Raw genomic sequence first — 6,000 nt, forward strand, 5'->3', positions numbered from 1 at the left:
TTTAGACAATTTTTTGTCATAGTTTGTACGGGGTTTCACAAAGGTTGTGGTTTCCACCAGATACGTATCCAATTATTTTAGATCCCAGATTTGTTTCTTAACGTGAACAAAAGCAAACGTGCGGTGTTTGATTACTTCGAAAAAAATATGTTCATGACAATAACGTGTATACGTGACAAACTTGGCTAGAAAAATATTTTTAGAACCATACGATGGCCGGTGTCTATGACTTTTGTAGCATGATAGGTACACATATGTATCATGACATAATCTAGTGGTAGGACTTGATCTAATGTACATGCCTGTAACGTGACTTGAAAAAAAAGACCTGTAATCTTTCAAAAAAAAAGAAGACCTGTATGTAGCGTGTTGTATGGTACGTGACCTTGCCCAATTAATAAAGTACATAGCAACAACGAGATATTTTCTCAACTTTTGTAACTCTGTCTATTTCCTTTCACTGTAAAATATAGCCGGCCAAAACAGAATTATAATTGTGATTTGTATGCCACCATGCAGAATCGTTTCGAGCTTGCAGAATGAACTAACAGCATGCGTGATTTGGGGAAAAGGCACGCCAGCCTTTTTTTACTTTTAATTAATTGTTTTATTTCTTTTAAAATTCAATGGCTCAGATTTATTTAAACTCTTGCCTCCTAGGAGGTAACCGGTGTACCGTAGCAAAGCCCTTCATTAATAGAGGTTAGTAAAAGGTTAGGAGAGATACTTAAGGGGGGGAGAGAGAGTCTAGCTACAGGGAGGTAATCCAAGAAGCTACCGAGTCTTTGATTACATGATTAAATCGAAAGAGATGAAGCAGAAGTTGATCTCTAAACTTCACAGATCAAAGATGTACTGTTGATTGCACATTATCAAAGATAACTGCATTCCTGAGCTTCCACAGCTCCCATGTTGCAGCTAGGAACACCTCCATGAAGAAATTATGCGGGAAGGCTTGTCGAGCTTGACAGATACGCTGATGCAAGTCTAGTCCAAGGTTCCATTGTATACTCAGTCTGTTCCAGCAACTTGTTGCAAACGGGCAGGCAAAAAAAAGATGTTCAATATCTATCTCTGAATTGTGAACACACAGAACACAATTAGATTTAATAGATGATAAATTAGTGGTTACTGTAGCAATTAGTGGTCAAATTATGGACTAATTAGATTTAATAGATGATAAATTTTACAATGATTGAAAAAAATAGGAGACATCCATCTGATAAAATTCTACGGTGGTGGTGAAGGTAGAAAGTACTTAGAAATACCTAAGATAAAATACCTGGTACTTCCAAAATGTGAGACTAAGTGTAACACCCCTGTGTTAATCGTCTCGCTAATCATGAGTTAACTCGCTAATCGTGGACTCAAATTCGTCGTTAACGCTAATCGCGTTCGCGTAGTAAACAGCTACTTAGCTGTGTTCGATCTCGTTTTTGTCCTTGTTCCGAGCTCCAAATCAACTTTCGCCCAAAACAAAAGTTGTAGATCTTCTTTTCCTCTACAACTTTTGTTTTGGCCAAATTTCATGTTCCCATATGAAAATTTGAGTTTCAACTGGTCAAACTCGGGCAAAATCATTTAAACGAAGAAACAGTAACTCCACTGTGCTCTCCACTGTGACGCCCCGACGCCATACCGGCGACTGTGGCCGGCGGCGAGCTTCCATGCGTCGGCCATCGCGTCTGTGCGCCGCTCTTCACCTCGCGGACGACCTCGAACCTTCCTGCCCCGTCCCGTCCTCCCCTTCCATCCTCATCCTCAAGCTCGTGCGACCCGAGTCGAGCAGAGTCGCCGCCGTTCGTCGCGTCGGCCACGGCTCGCCGCCCCGCCTCGATTCGTCGCACCCCGAGCTGCACAGCCTCGCCGTCCACCCACCCCGACCACCCACGAGCGCGGCCGAGCCCCTACCCGGCCGAAATCGCGCACCAGACCACCATCCACCATTGAAGCTCCGCCCCGAGCTTCGCCCCTCTCGTCGACGACCACCTTCCGGCCATCCTCCGCCCCAAATCGACTCACGGTGAGCTCAATCGCGGCCTCCTCCTACTCCCCGACCTATTCCCCACCCGAATCGGCGCCGCCGGCGTCGAATCGGAGCCGCGCCGCCGCGGAACGCGCCGCCGCCGCCCGCGCACGCCGCCGGCTCTTCCTGGGCGCTGCCCTTCTCCGCTGCCGCGCGCCCTAGGGCCGCCTAGCCCCCCTGAGGCTCACGCCGCCCCACCCCGCGGCCGCCGCAAGCCGCCGCCGCCGGAACGGCCGCGCGCCGCCGCCGCCCAGCCCCTGCGCCGCCGCGAGCCACGCTGCGCGCGTGCCCTAGCGCGCCGCCGCGGGCTCCGGCCTCGCCTGGCCGCTTGGGCCGCGGGCGGGTCGCGCCGCGCCGCCGGCAAGCCGCGCCCGGCGAGCACGCCGCCGCCGCCGCGGTGCCAGGCCGCCTCGCCGGCCACGGCTGGGGCACGGGCGAAACAGAGGAGGTGGAGGGGGCGGGCTGGGCTCCCTGGCAAGTGGGGCCCGGCTGTCAGCCCCCCCTTTTTCATGTTTTCCATTTCTATTTTCAGCTGAAGTGTTCTTAATTGCATAGAAATTCGTAGAAAATTCCTAAAAATGCAAAGTAAATTTTGTTAGATTTCTAAAGCTGGGATGTTTAGAAGAAAAATAGCTGTGCAGAGCAATTGTCACTTTTGCTCTGATGAAAAATTCAATTTGTGTTTAACCTAATTTATTTTGTACCACTTGTTCTATGACTCAAAAAATTATGAAAATTTTTGCAGTGGCTTAGTTCTTGCATGTGCAGTCCACTGTAAAAGTTGCAGATGCTTAGCCTATGTGCTTGGTTGTGCATCTGTTAGTGTTTGTTTTCCTTTTCTAGGGCTAAAAGAAATGTGTTTCTATATCAATAAATGTTAGAAAAATTTGGGTGGCATGCTTCCTGTTTTCAAGTTAAGCTCGCAAATTTTTGTTACTAGAGCTTATGCGCAATTGAGGGTTTTGCTTAGATTGTGCCCTAGCCTTACTCTTTTCTTTATATAAGTGTTGTTAGTTGTTATTTTCATGTATGTGTACCTCCGCAAAGCAAACTCCGGTTTTAATCCTTGCTGCTCTAAGCAAAGTCAGTAGTTGTTTTTGAAAGGAAACACTTCAGGCTAATTTGAGTTAATCATTTCATCGCATTATGTGCTCATGCATTGCTCGGTGTCCTATATGTTGCATGACATATTTTATTCGTGTAGACGCCACGACCGACGCTGTCCACGAGCTAGTTGCTGAGCCGGTCCAGGAGCCACGAGCAGGAGCGCAGCAGGAGGACGCCGTTGAGCACGCCCCCGGAGACCTAGTTAACCCCGCTGACCTGCAAGGCAAGCCCCGGAGCATAACCATAATTTAAAGTATTCATCGTTTATTTAAGTATTGTGCATTTATGTTCTAGGAGTTGAATGGAACCATAGTATGCATGTGCCCTAGGTACCGTGGGCCTATACTAGTATGCAGGTGTCGATAGAAATGCTTTGCTAAATAGGATTTCGGTAGAAGTCGAGTGATTGCTGTCACTCGCGAGTTTAGGATCTTGATCCCTTAGCTTTGGCTTGAAATGAATTGTGGAGTAAAGAGAAATGGAGACCGGGCGGAAATGAGTTGGTTTTGGTATGGAATGGATGGAAAGTTAGCTCCGCCTGTGTCGATTGAGGACCGTTCCGTTGTTGGCAGTGCTGATCGAGGATTGAACAGTACTAACCACATACCGGAAGTAGGAGGTAGTCGAAACCGGTAAGCTGTGTACCACCTTACAGCGGTGATTTGAATTCCGCCATGCTACGCTGGGCGTGGGAGTTGGCGGGTGTTGGATAGGATGCCGCCTCCGGGTTCTCCGGGAGTTCACTGCGAGGGGCCCATCACCTGGGTTTTAGCAGGCGTAGTTCAGATGCCGTGGTAATGTGGAAACAGTTGACGCGAGTGGCCCGACGGGGCTTGCATGTGTCGTGTGAGTTAGGTCCACCTTGCAAGGTTAAATCGGATCGATTCGCCGTGACTCGCGGTTATGAGAGCCTTGATCTCTTTGTCACATCGTAGTAAGAAAGTGGAATGGAAACGGAATGGAAAAGACTGGTTTGGAGTTACTAAAAGATAATCTGTTCCACCATGTGTGTTTTAGATGAATAGGCGAACTTAGTAATACTTGGTATACTAAATGGGGCTAAAATATTGAAAGTAAGGATTCACTTCTAGCAGCTTTTCAGCAAAAGCACTCCAGAGCCAAAAAGCTTTGCATGTCTAGGTAATGGGCTAAGTATACCCAGAGTCGGGTAAGCCTTGCTGAGTATTAGTATACTCAGGGTTGTTGTTGTAACCCTTCTGAGCAGGTTGTGTCCCTGCGGACTTCGAGGAGATCTGTGCGTCCTGGATTGGACAGCCGCTTCCTCCAGGTTGGACCGTCGAGTGGGCCCCGTCTTCCCCGTGAAGATTGGGCAGGTTGGCGTCACATCGGTGGGCAGGATGTGGAGCTCACCTTTTATCGTCGTCGTAGCTATCGTATTGTATTTCGAACTCAGTTTTAAACTTCTGCTGTGCGTTTGAACTCTGTTGTTTGTATTTAAGACTTTTATGTAAAACTGGTGTTGTAAATTAATTTGAAGATTTCTGTATGCTGGTAACACCTGTGCTCGTCTTCGTACGGGTCTAAGTGCAATTGTGATCCTGGAGTACAGTAGTTTAATCGGGATTTTACCCGACAGCCTGTCAGGTTACACCGTTTTAAGTGCACAGTAACTTGATTAAGTATTAAGAGGATGGTTAGTGCATTTAAGCCGGTTTAATTTGGACGGTGCTGCTACACTAAGTACCAAAAAGTGAGACCGAATACTAATTTAATTTAATGTTTATAAATACTTTCCATGGATCAACGGCAAGAAAAAAGTTCAAGGTAAAAGTACCTGAAAGTATCTATTGGTACTGTACAATCATTGTAAAAGAACTCTTAATACATTCGTCTCGTGATTAAGTCACAACTTATGAATTAGTTTTGTAATAAATCTATGTTTTGTACTCTTAATTGGTATTTAAACATGCGATTCGAGGGAACTTATTATATGACTTAAACTGAAAAAAAAGCAAACTTAGGCCTTAAGGTAAATACTATACCATGTACTGAAATGCAGTCCTGCTTTAATACTCCTTCCGTTTCAAAACGAACTATAACTTGTATCAGAATGAGTGTACCAAACTACTGATAAAACGGTCTATGTTTCATCAAAAGAATACCTAAAAAAAAGAAAACTTCTTGCAGATCTCTGGCTCCGTTATGCATTACTCCTCAGTCCTCACATAAGTCACATCTACCTGTACCAAGTTCCTTCTTCTTCTTCTTCTTCTTCTTCTTCTTCTTCTTCTTCTTCTTCTTCTTCTTCTTCTTCCTCCTCTATTTTCACCAGTTCCTTCTTTGATGCTACCGGTATTCAGAAAGATGAGTTATAGGAGCCATCATCCAGACAACCCGCATCTCATGCACAAAAAGGTTCATCATTTTTTTCACTCTTCAATTTTACACTTGCTTTCCGCATCATGTATACCAACTTTTACACTTGTCACGCCTTTTAATACGGCTAGCTAGTGTGATACGGTTTGTACTATATTTCTTTTGGTAGAATAAAAAGTGAGAGTGACAAAGCTGTATAGTATACAACACACCCTTCTTCATGAAATACAAGGGATCATGGTTTGTTATGTCAATCTTTTTTCAGAAAAATAGTAGCATTACAGTATCCATGGAAACAATAAAAATAAATTTCATATGGGTCTAATTATATTTATTTGATATTATAATTTTCTATAATTTGTTAAATTTAAAATAATTTGACATAAAAAACTCAGAGTTTTGTTTAACGAATACGCAATAGAATTGTGCATCTTTGCATTAAGATAGGAAAATAGTACGGTTACAGTGCGCTTAAGCGCTCACTGCTACATGGAAAAACTCAGAGTCGCTTATGTATTTCTAGACGGAGT

The sequence above is a fragment of the Panicum virgatum genome, chromosome 1N (assembly GCF_016808335.1).
Source record: "Panicum virgatum strain AP13 chromosome 1N, P.virgatum_v5, whole genome shotgun sequence".
NCBI classification, from domain to species: domain Eukaryota; kingdom Viridiplantae; phylum Streptophyta; class Magnoliopsida; order Poales; family Poaceae; genus Panicum; species Panicum virgatum.